Below are 21,736 nucleotides of genomic sequence, written 5' to 3'. Positions count from 1 at the left end.
GTATAAAGTGATTTTGAGAATTTAATGAAAGAGAAGAGAAGAGAATCCATTTGACATTACTCTAATTGTCCTTAAATGGCAAAAATTTTGCAACAAATAATTCTATTTCTTTATAGTCTGGTTCTTAATAACAAACACTTATGGTTTTTCAGTTGCAAAAAAACCTTATTCCAGGCCCAAAAGACTTAACTCATACCAAGTAGAATGAAAAAGATTATACTTCAAATATGTGAAACTGTACAGCTGAGAAACATAAGGATCTGGAGAAGACAAGAGAAAATGTAAGAAATAGAATGAAGTAATTGAAGTTGATAGAGAATAAATTTAAGGGATTATTATGGTGTTATAAATATAACTTGCATAAAATATGAATTTTATAAAATAAATTTAAGATATGTAAAAACAAAATATAGTGGAAAAGGTAGGAGAAATTATGATCAACTAAACTATTTCATAAATAGAGTAGTTAAATTCTCTTTAAAATTTACACACAAGAAACAACTATATAAACGTTATTAAAGATACCAAGATAAACTGGGATCATTAGCACACAATTCTAATCCCAGCACTAAAGAAGGCTGAGGTAGAAGGATCATAATTTTGAGTCATACCTGAGAAAATTAGTGAGACCTTATCTCAAAAAGATAAAAAGATTTGGATATATAGCTCAGTTATAGAGTACCCCTGGGCTTGATCCCCAGTATAGAAAAAAATGATAATATTAATAATAAACTGTATACTTACAGAGATGACTAGAGATTAACTTTATTTTAGAACATTTAAAAAATTTCATATGCATCCAAATGTGAATATATGGTATGTATATATTCATACATATACACATATATATGCAAGAAAACAATTGAGAAAAGTTTATGGCATAGGTTCCTTTTAAGACTAAATAATACTTCGAGATATAACCATAACTAATAAGATAAAAATTTTTAAGGCACAACTTTAATTTTAAAGATGCATAATAAGCATCAAATCATAGTTTTCATCTTTCACTTAGAGTGTGTCCATGAGTTATTTACCTCTGAACCTAATTTTTTTCAAAATTCTATAAAATGAGATATCTAAAGAGGTTGTTGGAAGAATTAAATGAGATTATTTCAGTGAAATTGCTAGCTCTTGTTAGATGTTTAAAATTATTACCACCAACTTCTACTTAATAAACACTTTTCTTTAAAAAAAAAAAACTTCTCAAAATGGTATGATGGAGAGGCCACATTTTTTTAAGGCAGAAATTTCAGTTCACTTCCATGCTCTGAAATCTTGTGAGTTTGAGACTTACAAGATGTAATTTAACTTTTCCAGATCTTAAATTTTATATTTGAACACTGAGGGTATTAATCTATCCCAATGTTATTGTTGGAGAATATTAAGGAATATAGGTTAGCTGCTTTCACTTAAATGAGATGATCCCAGACAAAATTTTGTAGGTGGAATTTCTTTTTTAATTCTATATTTACTGTGCCTGTTGTAGATATCTGTCATATATAATTGATGAATCTGTATTTCTCTATATGAATATGCCTTGGCTTAGACACAAGACTAGGTCCTTCAATAGGAGCTTAATACATTGGATATCCATTTTTCCCAGCCTCCCATGTGCCTAGAGTGATGCACTGAACTTTGACACGATCAGAGTGTCAGATTCATATTCTGGACATGGGGTATTAGGGCAAAGATCTAGGAAACTCACATTGACTCTCACTGGCAGTTCCTAGAGTGGCAGTGCAAAGCTCAAATTTCTGATGCAGAGATAGCTGTGTGCAGTTATTTGTGCTGCTCAAAGGGAGTAAGAGCAACAGTTTATTCACGAACTGCTTTGCACCTTAGTTTTAGATCTTAACCTTGGAAATTTTACCTTGAGCCTTATTCTCTAGCCCTTCCAATGATTCTCTTAGCTAAATCCTTAGTAAACACTTCATTGCTTTCAATTAAATACCTAACTGAAAACTGTAGTATTATTTCCTAATATTGTTGATATTTATTCTAGCAATCTTTGCTCCATCCCAACTCCAAGTTGATGCCAATAAAAACCAAAGATATCCAGAAGAAATTAGATAAGGTTTTAAAAACAATATGATTCCATACAACAAGAATTTGCTTTGTGATCTCAGAATTATGATTAAGATCAATATGAATTATTGATTTTTTGGTATCTGTCTGTCCTTTTAAGCCCAGTAATTTTTTTTTCATGAAATTGGGTGCACTGATATTCGGTGCACAACTGTTATCTCTTTCTGTTGAATTGCTCCCCTTACCAATAAGTAGTGGCCATCTTTGACTATTCTGATCAGTTTTGGTTTGAGGTCACTGTGTCTGAAAACAAGATAGCTATTCCTGTTTGTTTTCTGGCTCCAGTTGAATGGAGTATAATTTTCCTTGCTTTCAATTTCAGTCTATATATTTCCTTTTGAATGAGCTGTGTCTCCTGGAGGCAATATATGACTATTTTGGTGGGTTTTTTTTTTTAATACAATCTGTGTCTGCTAATCTGTGTCTTTTGATTGTAGAGTTGAGACCACTGACACTGAGTTATTACTGTTAAGTATTTACTGAATCCCATCACTGAATTATTTTTCCAGTGCTGATTCCTTTATTTTTTCTTTATGTTTAACTACTCTCCCAGTTAGTTGTATACTTTCCTTCAGGCTCTTTGGTGCTGATGGCTTTCCTGTCTCTATCTAGGATTCCGTTAAGTATCTTCTGCAATAGAGGTCATGTATTTCTTTGGAAATTTTCTTCATCGTGGAATGACTTTACTTCTGAATTTTACTTTCCAAAAATTACTCTGTCAAATTTGAAAGTTAGTTTTGCAGGATATAAAAGTCCGGGTTGACAATGATTTTCTTTTAGGGCTTAAAAAACTTTGCTGTAGGCTCCCCTGGTTTTTAAGTTTTATGCTGAGAGATTTCTAGTTATTCTGACAGGCTCTCCTTTATAGGTTACTTGATGTTTTTCTCTAACAGCTTTTAGTATTCTCTCCTTTTGTTTAATTTCTGAAATTTGGTTATGATGTGTCATGAAGAGATTCTTTTCTTGTCATGGCTATTTAGGGTTCTATATTTCTCTTATACCTGAATATTGACTTCTTTCCCTAGGTTGGAAATTTTTCTATGATTTCAGTTAATACATTTTTATACATTTTGAATCATCTTCTAATTTGCCTTTATTTATATAATTCTGAGGGGGGTTGCATCATTTAGCAGATGTTGGATACACTTTGCATGATGGTCTGTCAATTTTAGGATATCATTGAATTTAGCATCTACAACATCCACCTTGTCTTCTAATACTCTATCCTTACATTAATCAAGTTGGCTACACATGCTTTCCATCAAATTTTTCAAATCATCTATCTCTGCTTGTTCACTTTCTTTCAATACTTTCTAATTCTTTTTTGAAGTGGTCATTCTGTCTTGTATTGTCTTACTTAACTCAGTTTATTGTTTCTTCTTTAATCATATCAAAAAAAATTTTGGTAAACCCTTTGTTTGATTAAATTCTCTTTGACCCTGTTAAATATCTTGTTCATTTGCTTTTCTTTTATCTCTTCAAACATTTTGGCCATTTGATTTTTCAGTTCTTTACATATAGTTTCCACTTCTTCAGTATCTATGAGGTCAGTTTGTGGGGAGTTAAGGGTTGGGGGGGCATTTTGTTGCCTTGTTTTCTCATATTTCTGTAATTTTTGTACTGTGAGTAAAAGATCAGTTAGGGTATAGAAACTGTCACTATGGTGGATATCTCTTCCATTAGATTCTGTCTCCTTGTGATGTGTTTCTTTATGCTACCTTGTCTTGTGATGTAGCTATGATTATGTTTTGATGTTTATACCCCTCTTCAACCTATTCAGTATAATTTTTGAGGGTCTTCTTGTGTTTAACCTTTTTCAGGGGCCTTGATCCTCAGTACCACTTGTGTTTGCAGAAATAGGACCTCCTTCTCAGAAGCTGAGGTTACATTCCAGACTTCTTTGTTCTTTTTCCTGTTTTCAGTTTCTCTATCTCACATTCTTCTAAATTTTTAACTGACAAATAACAATTGTATATATTTACAGGGTATAATGTGATATTGTGATATATGCATACACTGTGGAATGTTTAAATCATGCAAATTGACACATCTAGCATATCACATACTTATTTCTTTGTGGTGATAATATTTTAAATCTACTCTTTTAGATATGTCAAAACCTTGGATACTACATCATGTAATAGATCACTGAAATGTCTTCCTCCTAACTGAATCTTTGTACCTTTTGAATAATATTTCCTGGTTTTCTATCCACTCCCATCTCCACCTCCATGAGTGCTACCTTTTAGAGATCAATCATAGGTGAGATCATACAGTGTTTGTCTTCCTGTGATGGATCTATTTCCCTTAACATCACACCCATGTTCCCTCAAATGACAGAATTTCTTCCTTTCTAGATGAATACTATATCACTGGGATATATACCATGTTTTCTTTATCCATTTTTCCACTGGAGGAGACTTAAGTTGTTTCCATGCCTTGCCTATTATGAATAGTGCTGCAATGAATTTGCAAGTGAGATGTCTCTGACAATCTAATCTCAATTCCTTTTTACATATACATTGCAATATATTAGATCTTGAATGTCCTTCAAAGGCCCTTGTGTTGAAGGCTTTTCCCCAGACTATAGTGCTATTGGGAGAGAGTGGTGTCTTTAGGAGGTATGACCTAGTGGAAGGAAGTCAGGCCACTGGGGGCATGCTCTTGAAGGGAATATTGGGAGACCACTCCCCCTCCTTTCTCTTTTGCTGCCTGGCTGCCACAATGAGGGTAATGAAGGGAGAAGCTTTGCTGCACCACACTCTTCCCACTGTGAGGTGCTGCTACTGTGCCACAAGCCCAAGGCAAAAGTACCAACTAACTATGGACTAAAACCTCTCAAACTGTGAATCAAAATAAAACTTTTCTCTTTATAAACTGATTATCTCCAGTATTATAAAGCATGGAGAAGCAGAAAGACAAAGCAGAGAAAAGTATGAACCAGTTCTCAGCTGCAACCCTGGCTCCCTGGGGGAAAGACAGCCCAATACTACAAACAGTAGATAAGCCCAGAAAGTACAAACAGCTTCCAAAATAAACAGTGAAACATCCCTCTTAGCTGCAGGAGAAACCCATGGTCCTTTGAGGCTTTGACTCCAGTATAGGGTTTTGTCTGAAAGTGACTCCTCTTGTATGGCAGCCTAGCTTGGCAGAAGAAATCCCCAGCAGTTGTCCCTGTATTTTAGAGTACTATAGATAGGTGTCATCTTGAGAGAATCCCCATGCCGGGGGTTGGGGGGTGGGGGGGTGGAATTCAGCTACTCTGGGGATCATAAAACACAGAACAATCACAATTCTGGGTCCCTTGAAACAACCTGTTGCAGTGAATGGGTGTAAGATGGCTGTAAGAGACTATCATGAGAGAGGAAAAGTCAGTCCCAGAACTATGGAGAAGTTTAAGCATCAGGGAGTACACACTATGGAAGGCACAGTAGTCAGTGACAACCCCCTTTGTGGTGAAGAGTGAAACCTATTTTGTGTGGTTTATGGAGGAGCCTGAAGGGTGCCCAGAGCACCTCCCATGTAGAACTCGTAAGTTTGCTTTATCTACTCTCCAGTGTATTTGGGATATAGCTCAGCTTGGATATTAGCCACACTCATAGCTGCACAGACTGGGAGAAGGGTAACTGGAGCAAGCATGCACCTACCAGCCCACATAACAGAGCTAGTTCGGGCTGGCAGTGACTGGGTGCACATACAAAATGAAAACCTTGGAAGTAAATAAAGCTCTGCTGCAGACACTGCACCATTAATCAGGCCTACTCAGTGGGAAAGGCAGGGAAAGGCACAAGCTGCACATAGCACCAACCTATTTGGTTGGAGCAGAGATTAATTACATCAGACTCCAGTTACAACTCACTATTCCTGCCATACCTTGTGGAAACCAATATTAGAACACCCCAAAAGACAGTCTGTAATCCAAATATTGCAGCTGAGAGGAATGTTCTGGACTTGTTCCCCCTCCCCACATACACACACACACACACACACACACACACACACACACACACATACCCCCTTTCTATTTTTCTTATTTTTATCTAATTTAAAGTACTTAGTTTTGCTGTTTTAGTTAGTCTATCTCTTGTTCTTATCTTTCTCATTTTCCTTTCATTGTTTTATCTTGATGCTTCTTTTTTCCCATTTTCTACACCTCTCTTAAAATATATTTTAATATCATGTATTTCATATTCATTATTTTTTATCTCTTAGTTTTTTCTACATTATTTTTGCTCTTTTCTATTGCTATTGGTGGTTCAGTTGTTGGTTTTGATTGATTTTTACTATATTTCTATACATCATTTGTCTTTATTGTGATTATTGAGCAGTACCATGAATGATAACCTCACTAGGAAGACCCTCATATAAGAGTGAAGAGACCTCCATCTCAGCAGATGCATAAATCCCAGATACACAAGAAATATGAAAAAGTTAACATGTTCAATGTTTGTAACTGTTGGGGAACTGAATACAGTAATATCAAAATGGATGAAATACTGGATAAAGAATTTAAAAGATTGATTTTACAAATAACCAATGACTTCAAAGAAGATACAAATAAATGGCTAAATGGTTTTTAGAAAGACAATGCAGGACATGAAAGAGCAATTCAGTACAGAAATAGAGATTCTGAAAAAGAACCAAACAAATCTTGGAAATGAAAAATTCAGTAAGTCAAATAAAATATTTAGTTGAAAGCCTCACTAATAGACTACATCAAGCAGAGGAAAGAATGTCAGAGCTTAGAAACAAAGTTGATGAATTATAATATTCAAACTGTACTAAAGAAAAAAGAAAAAATTATGAACATAATATTCAAGGTCTGTGGAACATGATCAAAAGACCAAAACTGAATATTTGGTTTAGATGAAGAAATCAGGGTATATTTAAAGACATGGAAACCCTATTCAGTGAAGTAGTAGCAGAAAATTTCCCAAATTTTAGGAAAGATATCAGCACCCAGGTAGACAAAAAGGCATGCATAAAAGAATCTTTACACAACATATTATAATTAAACTATTGAAAATACAGAACAAATAAAGTATATTGAAAGTCCCAAGACAGAAGCATCAGGTCACTTATAAAGGCAAACCATCAGAATAACAGCAGACTTCTCAACAGAAACTCTAAAGGCCAGGAGGGTATGGAGTGATGTATTTCAGGCTCCGAAAGAAAATAACTTCCAATCTATATTATTATATTCACCAAAGCAATTCTTTAAAATTGAGGGTGAAATAAATACCTTTCAATATAAGCATAAACTAAAGAAATTCATAAGCACTGAACCAGCATTACAGAAGAAACTCTATACACAGACGAAGAAGCAATATGAACATAATCAGGAGAGCACATGAGAAAATAAATTTTACTAGAAGAGTAAACAAGCAAGTCAAAATTATGTAAGAATAAAACTAGATTAACTCAATAAATCATCAAAGTTCTAAGATAAATAAAGCAGAAAAAAATGAATATACATCAAGAATATGTGCATCAAATGTATTCACTAGAACAAATATAATTAATAATACCAAGAAGGAGGAGAAGGAGAAGAAGGGGGAAGGAGGAGAAGAAGGGAAAGAAGAACAATAACATGACAAGAATTACTACATACCTTTCAGTGTTATTGAATGTAAATGGTCTGAATTCTCCAACTTAAAGATAAAGCCTAGCTGATTCAATTAAAAATCCAACTGTTGTTTCCAAGAGACCTCAATGAGAAGAGCATACACAGACTGAAAATGAAAATTTAGAGATGATATTCTAATCAAATGGAATCCAAAAGCAAGCAGAAGTATCTATACTTATACCCAACAAAATAAACTACAAGCCAAAACAACAAAGAAAAGAAAAAGTCACTACAAGGGAAAAATCCATCAATATGATGTAATAATTGCAAATGTACATACACCAAATGTTGGAGCACCTAATTTTATTTTTTTAAAAATCACTACATGGCATAAAGGGAGAGAGTTGCTGCAGTACAAAATAATACATGGTTTTAATACCCCACTCTCACCAATAGATTATCCAGACTAAAAGAAAAAACTTAACAAAGAAACATCATCATTAAACTACACCACAGATAAGAAGGACTTAACGGACATTTATAGATTATTCCTTCCAACACCTGCAGATATCACATTCTTCCCACCAGGTTACAGAACTTTCTCCAAAATAGATCATATTTTGGGCCAAACTTCCTGTATCTTATCAGATAATAAAAGGATGATAGCAGAAAACAATGGCAAGAGAAACTACATAAATTTTGCAAAGATACAAAGATTTAACACTACACCATGGAATGATCAGCTGGTTATTGAAGAAATCAGGATGACTTTTTTTAAAATTTCTAGACTCAAAGGAAAACGGAAATGACATATTACAGTCTGTGGAATATAAGAAAGGCAGTACTAAGAGGGAAGTTTATGACTATGAATGTCTGTATCAGAAAAATATATCTGAAAAATAACCTAATGATGCATTTCAAGAACAAATCATACCAAAACTAGTAGAAGGAATGAAATAAAAATCAGAGCTAAAAATAAAGGAAAGAAAGAGTAAAAGAGCCATACAAAGGGTCAATGAAACAAAAAGCTGGTTCTTTGAAAAAATAAACATGATTAACAAACCTTAGCAAAACTAATCAAAAAAAATGGAAAGAACTAAATTTAAAAAATTAGATATAAAAGAGGAATACTACAAAAGATACTATTAAAAGTTATTAAGATTATTAGAGAATATCTCAAAAATTTCTATTCCAATACATTGGAAAATCTAGAAGAAATTTAAAAGTTTCTAATACATACATAAAGCCTGCCAAAATTAAACAAAGGGGATATAAAAAAACTAAATAGATTAATAACAAACAATGAGATTAAACAGTAATAAAATGTCTCACTAAGAAAAACCCAGGACCAGGTTCATTGCTGAATTTTATCACACGTTTAAGGAAGAACTAACACCAGGGTTACTCAAAATTTTCCATGAAATAGAAAGGGAAGGAACACTTCCAAACTCATTCTTTGAGTAGACAAAAAAGTACAAAAAGGAGACAAGGAAACAACAAAAAAGAAAACATCAACCAATATCCTTGATGAGCATAGACTCAAAAATACTTGTAAACTGAATTCAACAATAAAAAAGATCATGACCATGGTTTAGTTGTTTTTATTCTAGGGAAACAAAGATGGTGTAAATATATAAATTGATAAACAAAATATAGCACATAAGTAGAATCAAGGGGGAAAAATCACATGATCATTTCAGTAGAAGTAGAAAAAGCAAAAAAAAAAAAGTCAACATCCTGCCATGGTAAAAGCCCTGAAGAGAATAGGGATAGAGAAATCCCACCTCAGCATAAAAAAGGCTATATAAGCAAACCCATAAGCAAATCATACTGAATGGAAGAAAACTGAAAGTACTTCCTCTAAAATTAGTAGTAAGACAAGTTTATCAACTCCCACAACTCTTCCTCAATATAGTACTTGAAATGTTAACCCATACAATAAGGCAAGTGAAAGAACTAAGAGTGATACAAATAGAAAGGAAGAAATCAAATTACTCCTATTCGCAAATGACATGATCCTATACTTAGAAGATTCTAAAAACTTTACAAGAAAACAATTATATCTGAAAAACAAATTCAGCAAAGTAGCGGGGTACAAATCAATATTCAAAAATCAGTACATTTTCTATACACCAATACTGAACTGGCTGAGAAAGAAATAAGGAAAACAATTTCATTCACAAAAGCTTCAAAAAATACCCAGGAATAAATCCATAAAAGACATTTTTTAAAAAACTCTTCAATAAAAATTATAAAACAATGAAGAAGAAATTAACTGTATATCCTTCTATTGCTACATTTTAGGTATACAATATAATGACATTCATCTTTGGAAATTTGCACCTTTACATACTCTCTTGGTTCTTATTTTTTCCCCCTTCCCCTGCCCTCCCTTCAACCCTTCCATCCTTCCCTATTTACAAAGACTTTGTTTCCATCTTTTCATTTTCTCATATTAATTCCATTCCTTTCTTTCCTTTCCCCTACCTCTCCCATTTCCCCTTCCTCTTTGCCCCTTATCTTCCTATTTCACATTATCTATTATACCTTTCAGTCCTAATTTACACTTTCTCACACTGGAAAAACTATTTGATATTTATACATGTGTGGCTTATTTATTTCACTTAAGAGTATCACCTCAATGTGCATCCATTTAGCTATAAATGTCTCTCATTTATCATTTTTAATTGCTGAGTACTATTCCATTTTATTTCAAGTCTGGTTTCCGATGGCTTCACTGCTGAATTCTACAAGACATTTTGAAAGGAACTATGGCCACTACTGTTTAAACTCTTCAATGAAATTGAAAGGGAAGCAGTACTCCTGAATTCATACCTGGAAGAAAGCATCACCTTGATCCCCAAAGCAGAGAAAGACCCAACATAAAAAGCAAACTATAGGCCAATCTCACTAATGTACATAGATGCAAAAATTCTTAATGAGATACTCGCAAATAAAATGCAGTAGAACATCAAGAAGGTCATCCACCCTGACCAAGTGGGATTCATCCCAGGAATGCAAGGATGGTTCAACATATGCAAATCAATCAATATAATAAACTATATAAATAGAGCCAAAGACAAAAACCATAAGTTCATCTCAATAAATGCAGAAAAAGTATTTGACAAAATCCAACGTGCATTTATGATAAAGAAAAAAACCCTACAAATATTGGAATAGACGTTCTTGACCTCAATCTGATAAAAGCCATCTATGAAAAACAAACAGCCAATATCTTACTAAATGGTCAAAAACTGAAATCCTTCACACTAAAATCAGGAACAAGACAAGGATGTCCACTATCACCATTCTTGTTCAATATAGTTTTGGAAACATTAGCCAGAACAATTAGACAAGAGAAAGAAATCAAAGGAATAAAGATAGGAAATGAAGAAGTGAAATTGTCATTATTTGCACATGACATGATACTCTACATAGAAGACCTGAAGAACTCCACCAAAAGTCTTCTAGACTTAATAACCAAATTCAGTAAAGTAGCTGGACAAGGTCAACACACAAAAATCAATAGCTTTCCTCTACACCAATGACAGACTCACTGAGAGAGAAATAGGGCAAACAATAGCATCCAAAAACCTGAAATATCTAGGAATCAACCTAATGAAAGAAATCAAAGACCTCTTCTCTGAAAACTGCAGCACTCTGAGAAGAGAGATTGAAGAGGATATCAGAAAATGGAAAGACATCCCCTGCCCCTGGGTAGGAAGGATCAACATAGTGAAAATAGCCATACTTCCAAAGCTCCTATATAGATTCAATGCAATCCCAATTGAAATCCCAGCAGCATACTTCCTGGACCTTGAGAAAACAATCAAAAAAATTTTTAGAACAAGAAGAGGCCAAGAATGGCAAAAGCAATTCTAGGTAACAGAGACATGGCAGGGGGCATCACAATCCCCAACTTGAAACTATACTACAAAGCTACTGTGAGAAAAACAGTATGGTACTGGCAAAGAATCAGACCTGAGAACCAGTGCAACAGACTAAAAGATGCAGAAACAACTCCAGACAAACTCAGCCACCTCATCTTCTATAAAGGAGCCAAACACCTTCACTGGAGGAAAGATAGCCTCTTTAATAAATGGTGCTGGAAAAATTGGATTTCAACTTCCCAAAGATCAAAACTAGACCTATATTTCTCACCATACACTAAACTAAAATCGAAATGGATTCAAGATCTAAATATTAAAAACAGTAATGCTGAATCTACTGGAACAGAGTTTAAGTAGAACTCTTGAAGACATTGGTGTAGGAAAAGATTTTATGAACAAAACCTCAGTTGCCGGTGAACTAGCACAAACAATCAACAAGTGGGATCTCTTCTTATTAAAAAGCTTCTGCACAGCAAGATAAAAAAATACAGAGTGAAGAGACAACCCACAATGTGGGAAAAAATTTTCACCTGCTGTTCCTCAGACAAAAGTATACTATCTAGAATCTATAAAGAACTTAAAAAAAAAAATCAGACCTTCCAAATTTAAAGACCCAATCCGAAAATGGGCATCTGAAATGAACAGACATTTCTCAGACAAAGAAGTAGAAAAAGCAAATAAACATATGAAAAAATGTTCAACATCACTGGTCATTCGAGAGATGCAAATGAAAACAACACTGAGATTCTACCTCACCCCAAAAAGAATGGCTGCTATCATGAAATCAACCAATAACAATGCTAGCGGGTCTCTGGGGAAAGAGGAATACTATTCCACTGCTGGTGGGAGAGTAGACTGGTGCAAGCACTGTGGAAATCAGTATGGAGATACCTCAAAGAACTAGGACTGGAAGTCCCATTTGACCTAGTTATTCCACAGCTGGCTATCTTCCCCAAAGAATTAAAAGAATCTTACCACAGTGATATATGTGCACGCATTTTCATAGTAGCACAATTTGTAATAGGTAAAACTTGGATGCAGCCCAATTGCCCATCAACTGGAGCCTGGATAAAAAAATGTGGTTTTTTAATAAAATGGAGTACTACTCAGCCATAAAAAATGAGAAATTAGAGACATTCATGATGCACATTTAGCCGATACTCTTAAGTGAAATAAATAGGACACACATGTGTAAATACTGAATAGTTTCTCCAGCGTGAGAAAGTGAAAGTGCAAATAAGGACTAAAATGTATAATAGTGTGAAATAGGAAGAAAAAGGGCAAAAGGGAAGGGCAAGTGGGAGAGATAGGGGAAAGGATAGAAGGGAATGGAATTAATATGAGAAAATGAAAAAATGGAAATAACGTCTTTCTAAATGGGGAGAGGTGGAGAGGTTGAAGGGCGGGCAGGGGAATGGAATAAAAATAAGAACCAAGAGAGATTATGTAAAGGTGCAAATATCCAATAATGAATGTCATTGTATTGTATTCCTAAAATGTACCAATAAATTTTATTTTTAATAATAATCATAATATTAATAATGATGATGATGATGAGTGGCTTATATTCAATTTGGTTCAAAACATTTCAAAATCCTTAACATAAAGTACTTCTAAAAATCTAATTTCCAGATAAGTATATCATGTATTTAATTTGGGGATATGTATTATAAACATAAATAATTCAACTAAATTCCAAAGGGATGCTTCCCCCTCTCTCTAGATAAAAATATGAACTGAAAGTCAGTCAAAGATTCCTCATTAGCCAAAATTCGCAGAAATCTCTCCGCCTTGTTTCACATGACTATAGTCATTTCTTAGTTTTCTACCCCATGGGAGATAAGTAAAAACCACATAGATCAAAAGGTAAATTATATAGTGCCTAAATAGTGTTTCCGTTGAGGGCATTATTGACTTCATTTGTTTCAGATTTGGCAGAGTATGAGCCACTGACCAAATCTGTCCATTGCAAATCAAATCTTTCCATGCTCATTCCTTTATGTATTTTCTATGGCCACTTTGTCATGACAGCTGCAGAGCTAAGATGTTGAACAGACAGTATACAGCCTGTAAGTCCAAACAGTTCACTCTCTGACCATTCTCAGTGAAAAATTCTGATGATAACAGCTAATCTTTTTAGTTTCTGGATCCATCACATTTGCCTGGCTTCCTTGCTTTCACCAGACTTCTCTGTGCTCGATCCTAATCCCCAATGAGATTTGGTTTATGTTCCCTCCACAATTTCTTCACTGGCCCTGCCAACTTTTATTTGGAGTCTTCTGGTAGTGACTTGGGTTTTGACCAAGCATCCAACTGCCATCCACCTGCTTAGCTTTTTCCACGCATGTTCTCTCTGAACCACAGACAGTCCTTTGCCTCTGGCTAGCAGCTCCATATTCTTCAGATGGACACCACTAGGCACAAACTTTCTCACACCATTTCCATCCTGCTATCATTGCCCTAGCTCTACAGTTAGGTTTCACTCTAAGACTTTCTATTTCCTATGTGTGTCTTGTTTGTCCTTATAATAAAATACTATCAGGAGATGATAATATCAAATCTTATCCTGACGGTGTGCCTCAATTATATAACCTGTTTCTGTCTTTTCAACTGCTTATCTTTTTTTTTAACTGCTTATCTTAAAAGAGAAAGAAGCAACAACTCTTCCCTCTAGAAGAATTCCAATGAATAAAAGTAGAACTGATAATGGAAATAGAATTTCTAAACTGAATAGTTCAAAAATAAAATTAGAGAATCACAATGACAATTGTCTCAAGAAAAAAAATCTACCAATGAATGGGCAATATTCTGGGCAGAAACAGGATATTGGTTTAAATATTATCTCTCCCAACATATTTAGTCAAGGGGAAGGATGGTAAATTGGTAGTAGAGAATCCTGGCAGTCAGCAGCTTAGCCAGGTGATCAGGTTAATGTTACCATTAATGGCTACAGACACCATGAACTCCAGATACAATACACTGAGGAGGGTACATCACTTCTGTGGCATTCTTGCCCCAAATGCACAATACACTCCTCTCAGTCTAATCATGAGATAAGTTACAACAAACACCAATTGAGAGATATTCTACAAAGGAAATAACTGGGATACTTTGAGTGTCAAGGTCCTGAAAGACAAAAAAGAAATAACTCTCGTAGATCAGAAGAGCCTAAGGAGATATGACAAATTAATGCCATTTGGAATCCAGAACAGGATCATAGAACAAAGTTATCCATGGAAGACTAATGAAATCTGAGTAAGTTCTGTACTTTGATCAATGTTACATTTAAATTAATTTCTTAGTTTTTCATTATTTATTTTTATTAGTACATATTTGCCACGTATAATGATCACATTTGTCATAGGGAATTTGTACCTGTACATAATATATCTTAATTCTCTTTTTTTCCCATTCCCCACCCCTCCCTTCAACTCTTCTACATTTATAAAAGATTTGTTTCCATTTTTTCCTTCCATTCTCTCTCTTTTTAAAATTTTAATCCCTTTTCCTTAATTTTAATTTTTTAAAAATCCATTGTTACTTAAGATTTTAAAAGTAGGGAAAATTAGCTGAAGGGTATATAGGAACCCTCTGTACTATGTTTGAAACTCTTCAGTAAGTCTACCATCTCAGAAAACAGGTTATCTGTTTAAAAGAAATTGCATCTTGATTCCTGAGGGGTGCCTTGTTGAAGGACTCATGTTACTAAAGGGAGTACCAGAAATTTCCTTTCAATTCTTTTTCACTTGCCTGTACTGTTTCATGCTAATTCTTCAAATAAAAGATTCTTAAGGTTGATCTATAAAAAAAAAAAACAACAGTGCTAGTTCTTGAGACATACAAAAACAAACCACAATGCAGATTTTAGTGTGAAGGATTTCGGTTTTTGATCATTTAGGATGATATTGGCTGTTGGGTTTTCATAGATGGCTTTTATCAGATTGAGGTAGAGACTGTCTATTCCAATTTTTTGTAGGGTTTTTATCATAAATGTGTGTTGGATTTTGTCAAATGCTTTTTCTGCATCAATTGAGATGATCATATGGTTTTTGTCCTTGGCTCTGTTGATACAGTGTATTACATTTATTGATTTGCATATGTTGAACCACGCCTGCATCCCTGAGATGAACTGGCTCATGTGCCATAGTTTGCTATCCCTTGGCTTAGACAAAAACTAAAAACAAATAACAGAACTGTTGGACTCATCATCAATTTCTCAACTTATTTCACACCCCACATCTAGTCTCTCAGCTAATGATGAGGGCTCCACTTTCAAAATGCATCCCAAACACTGCCATTTCTCTACACTCCCTCCACTTATACATGGTCTGAGCTACCATCATTTCTCCCCTGGGTGCTTTCAAAGCCTTCTAACTAGTCTTCCTGTTTTCACGCTGCCCCTTCTTAATCCATTTTCAAAAGAGCTAATGGTGTTAAAGCCTTGACCCTCCCCCTCACCACTCCACACAGGTCACCAGATTCTTTGTTGTGTGGGCAACTCAGGCACAAACATGGCTCAGGGCTTTTATACTTGCCCTCCTCTCCCTGGAAAATTCTTCCCTCAGATGTCCAGAAATTTGCCTCTCCTTCTTCTTCACATTGTTACTTAGATGTTAACTTTTCTATCACCAAAGTGATAAAAATGGAAGTACCCACTCAATGTAACAAACCTTTCTTCTCTGATTTGCTTTTCTTTCTCCATACTGTATAGTACTATGTGGTCCTTAGAGGAACTATCTATTGGGCTCATTTATTAATTATGTATAATAAAGATTTTTGTCTTTTCTATTTACTTCTATATATTTTATGCCTCAAATATAGTAAACATCAATAAGTATATTTTGAATTAATTATTAAAAATAAACCTCACGATTGTTTTTTGTGGTTTTGGGAATTGGGCCCAGGGCCCCCCCCCCTTTCTTTAAGACAGGCTGAGCTCAAACTTATGATCCTCCTGCATACTGTTTTTTAAAAACAAAATGCTAAATGGTTAAGTATTTCCAGGACCTAAGCTGGAAGCTTCCCAGAGTTCTGGGAATACAGGAATGTACCACCATCCCCAGGTAGAATATGAATTTTAAAAACAGTAAAATACTTTATCAAATGTTCATATGGATTAAGCACATAACTAGTCTCAGTGATTTATAACTGTCATCCTCACTATTATAACTATAAAGTGGTATAATAAGAAAATGGATAGATTAATTCTTTGGACTCCTGTGTCCTTGTTTAATGTATCTGAAAAAGTCAGCCCAAATGTTTGTTTAAATCACCAGACTTCTTTTAATGTACACTTTAAAAATAAGTAAGTGGGGGCCAGGGATTTAGCTCAGTGGTGCCGCCACCTGTCTCGCAAGCACAAGGTCCCAGGTTTGATCCCTGGTACCAAAAAAAAAAAAAAAGAAGTGGATAAGGAAATATCCCATATCCCAACTGGTAGCTGTAACATGACTGTATGATTTTTGTAAAAACTCACAAAACTTTATATTCAAAGGATGAATTTCATTATATGTAACTTTTGCTTTATTTCAAAATAATAAATGAAAGCATTATTGCAGATGTGTGGAACTAATTATAGTAGTCAGAATTAATTACTTGCTTCCCCTTCACAGGGAAGCAAAAAACACAAGGGAAGATCTAATGGTATCAGAGATAGGGAATTTCCCCCATCAATCCATAGGAGACAGAAAAATGGATAAGCTTGCCTGATGCCAGGTAAAAGTGGTTATTTGAAAACAAAATAAAAGCATGTGCTGATGATTGCAAAGCCATGGACTGATTCTATTGTCCCTCTCTTATGTGCTAAGGTAAAAGTGGAAATTATAAGCCTTTATAAAATGTATGAACTAGTTATATAATAGTTGTACAATTTTATAGTTCTTAATGCTTTAGAAGCAAATGTAAAGCAATCATTCAAAGTAAATGTAAAAGGGCCGGGGATTTAGCTCAGTGGTTTCGCTGCCTGCTGCGCAAGTGCAAGGACCCAAGTTCATTCGCCAGTACCAAAAAAAAAAAAGAATAAAAATTGATAAATTCTTAAAAAAAAACAAAGTAAATGTAAAAATGTTTCTTATATATAATTAACTGGCAATCACTCATTATGAGAAAACATTAAAACTTTAGTGCTCCAGGTCTAATAGAATTTCCACAAATGTATATCAGTAGAAGAAGAAAAAATGTACTTTTATATATGTTTATACTTCAAATGACCCACTTACCTAAAACATGAAAGCAGCTATAGTTTGCAAACCAGCAACATCCAATATAATCAATACAAAAAGAAATCAAAATCTTTATTTTTAAAAATAGTTATATTTCAAGGTAAAGTTCCATTTACATTCACTTTTTAAATGGTTCTACCCCAAATTTTTGGCAAAACTGCCTGGCTACTACACAAAAAGAAGAGCAAATTTTTTAAAAAAAAATCCTGAAAATTATATGTGCAAACATTTTGTACAAAATTTTGCATAAAATTTCTCATTAGTATGTACCTTCAAAGAAAAGAAAACTGGCCATTAAGAAGTGATATTAAGAGGGGTTTCCTGGCCACTGTTCCACAGCTCCCAATTCAGAGAAAAGGGGTTCAGGGCTGCTGTTCCACCACTCCCAGTGCAAAGGAAGGGGATTCCAGGCCACTGGACCACCACTCCCAACTCAGAATAGGGGCTTCCAGGGTATCGTACCACCTCCCCCAGAGCAGAAGAAGGGGCTTCAGGGGTGCCGTACTACCATTCCCAGCACAGAGGAGGTGAGCCATGTGGACATCAACAACACCACCACCACCCCACACCCCCGTTGAAATAACAAGACACATGAACAAGTCTCAAAATCAGACTTCCAGATCAACTACAGCAATCCCAAAGGGAAATGAGATGGAACATACTGATACTCACCAACCAGGACTCCCTCAACTGGCAACAAAGAGGATCTGGAAAAAATGAAATCAGAAATAACTTCTCAGATAACAGCAGAGATTGTGCTCATAGTGCAAGACATGATTAATAAATCTAGAGAAGAGCTGAGGAACATGATGGAATCCCAACATAGAAAACAAATGGAATCCATAAAACAGATACAAACAGATTGCCAGATTAAAAACTCCACTGAAAGTCTACACAGCAGAATGAGTCAATGTGAGGACAGAATTTCAGATAAGAAGATAAGATTGCAATTAGTGACCAGGAAAAGAAAAATTACTTTAAAATTGTAAGAGACCACAAGAAATCAATCTAGCAGCTGCTAGACAATGCAAAAAACAATAACATAATACTGATAAGAGTCAATGAAGAAACAGGAGAGAGTGCAGATGACATTAAAAAAACTGTTCACAGAAGTAATGGCAGAAAACTTCCCAAGCAGGGGGAAAGAACTTAACATACAGATAAGTGAGGCATATAGGACTCCAACTAGCCTTGGGGAAAAAAAACTATACTTATGCATTAATTGTTAAGATTCCAGAAACCCAACAGAAGAAGAAAACTCTACAAGCAGTTAGAGAAAAGAAACAAATAACATACAAAGGAAAGTCCATCAGAATCACAGCAGATTTCTCAACACAAACCCTCAAGGCAAGAAGAGCTTGGAGTGACATATTCCTACCCTAAAGGTAAACAGCCTCCAACCCAGATTGACGTAGCCTGCAAAACTGTCTTTCAAAATTGATGGAGAAATAAGATACTTTCATGACAAAGAGCACCTCAGGAACTTCATGAATACCAAACCAGCACTCCAAAATATTATAGACAATATCCTAGGAAAAGACAATGAGGTTTACAATCCCAGGAAGCACAGCAGAATGAATCCATCAGGTGTCATAAGAAATTAAATATAAAGGCAGAGAATCCAACAAAAAGAAAAAGTCATGACAATGATAAGTCAATACGTATAAGTTATAACCATCTATGTTAATGGTCTCAATTCACCAATCAAAAGAAATAGACTGGCAGAATGGGTCAAGAAACAAAATCCAAGAATATCCTGCACACAAGAAACATACTTAATTCAAAAGGAAACTCATAGACTGAAAGTTAAAGGGTGGAAAACAATACTCCATGTGACAGGAAACCAAAAAAAGGCATGAGTAGCTATCCTTTTTGCAGATCAAGTGGATTTCAAACCAACACTGATTAAGAGAGACAAAGAAGGACACTACATCCTTGTAAAGGGAAGACTCCAAGAGGAAAGGATGACAATCATAAATATCTATGCACCAAACACTAGTGCACCCAACTATATAAAACAAATACCAACTGACATAAAAAGTCATATATGTGCTAATACAATAGTAGTGGGCAACCTCAATACCCCATTGTCACAAACAGATAGATCAACCAGACAAAAAATAAAAAACAAAATACTAGAACTCAATCTAACTCTTGAACAAATGAACTTAACAGATGTTTACAGAGTCTTCCACCCCACAAAATCAGAATACACGTTCTTTTCAGATACACACGGATCATTCTCCAAAATAGACCACATACTCACTCATAGAACATGTTTAAGTAAGTGTAAAGAAATTGAAGTTATCCCCTGTATATTATCATACCACAGTGTGAAGAAATTGAAGATCAATAACAAAAGAAACCACAACAATTTCATAAACACATGGAAATTGGACAACACAATGAATAACCAATGGATCACAGAAGAAATTAAAGAAATTATACAGTTCCTACAATTAAATCACAATGGCAATACAACATATCCAAAACTATGAGACACAATGAAAGCAGTATTATGTGGGAAATAAATAGCAGTGAATACTTGTATTAGGAAAACAGAGTGAGCCCAATTAAACAACCTGGTACTGAACATCAAGCTTCTAGAAAAAGAAAAATAGGACAACCCCAGAGCTCATACAAGGGAGGAAATTATAAAGAGCAGAGGAGAAATCAATCCAATGGAGACTAAGAGAATGATACAAAAAAATCAATGAAGCCAAGAGTTGGTTCTTCAAAAGAATCAACAAAATTGACAAACCTTTAGCCAACCTTGTCAGAAAAAGGAAAGAAAAGGCCCAAATCCATGCAATTAGGAATGAAAAGGGTGAAATGACAACAGACCCAGCAGAAATCCAGAGGATCATCAATACCTACTTCCAGAACCTATACGCCAATAAGATGGACAACACAGAAGAAATGGACAGATTCCTAGACATGTATGAATTACCAAAGTTGAACGAAGAAGACCTAAAAATTCTGAACAACCCAATATCAACCAATGAAATTGAAAGTGTAGTTAAAAACTTATCAACTAAGAAAAGCCCGGGCCCTGATGGCTTCAGTGCTGAATTCTACAAGACATTTAGGGAGGAAATGCTGCCACTACTGTTGAAACTCTTCAATGAAATTGAAAGGGAAGCAATACTCCCAAATTCATTCCTGGAAGCAAGCATCACCTTGATCCCCAAAGCAGAGAAAGACCCAACTGAAAAGGAGAACTACAGGCCAATCTCACTAATGAACACAGATGCAAAAATTCTTAATAAGATACTGGCAAATAGAATGCAGGAGATCAAGAAGTTCATACACCCTGACCAAGTGGGATTCATCCCAGGGATGCAGGGATGGTTCAATATATGCAAATCAATCAATGTAATACACTATATCAATAGACCCAAGGACAAAAACCATATGATTCTCTCCATAGATGCAGAAAAAGCATTTGACAAAATCCAACATGCATTTATGATAAAAACCCTAGAAAAAATTGGAATAGATGGTCTCTACCTCAAACTGATAGAAGCCATCTATGAAAAACAAACAGCCAATATCTTACTAAATGGTCAAAAACTGAAATCCTTCACACTAAAATCAGGAACAAGACAAGGATGTCCACCATCACCACTCTTGCTCAATATGGTTTTGGAAACATTAGCCAGAGCAATTAGACAAGAGAAAGAAATCAAAGGAATAAAGATAGGAAATGAAGAAGTGAAATTGTCATTATTTGCACATGACATGATACTCTACATAGAAGACCCCAAGAACACAACCAAAAGTCTTCTAGACTTAATAACCAAATTCAGTCAAGTAGCTGGTTACAGGGTCAACCACAAAAATCAATAGCTTTCCTCTACACCAATGACAAACTCAATGAGAGAGAAATAGGGCAAATAATTCCTTTCACAATAGCATCCAAAAACTGAAATACCTAGGAATCAACCTAATGAAAGAAATCAAAGACCTCTTCT

This window comes from Heterocephalus glaber, unplaced genomic scaffold (assembly GCF_053883595.1).
Source record: "Heterocephalus glaber isolate CG9 unplaced genomic scaffold, H.glaber_assembly_v1.0 deba00001577, whole genome shotgun sequence".
Classification (NCBI taxonomy): Eukaryota; Metazoa; Chordata; class Mammalia; order Rodentia; family Bathyergidae; genus Heterocephalus; species Heterocephalus glaber.
This window is presented reverse-complemented; position numbering follows the sequence as displayed.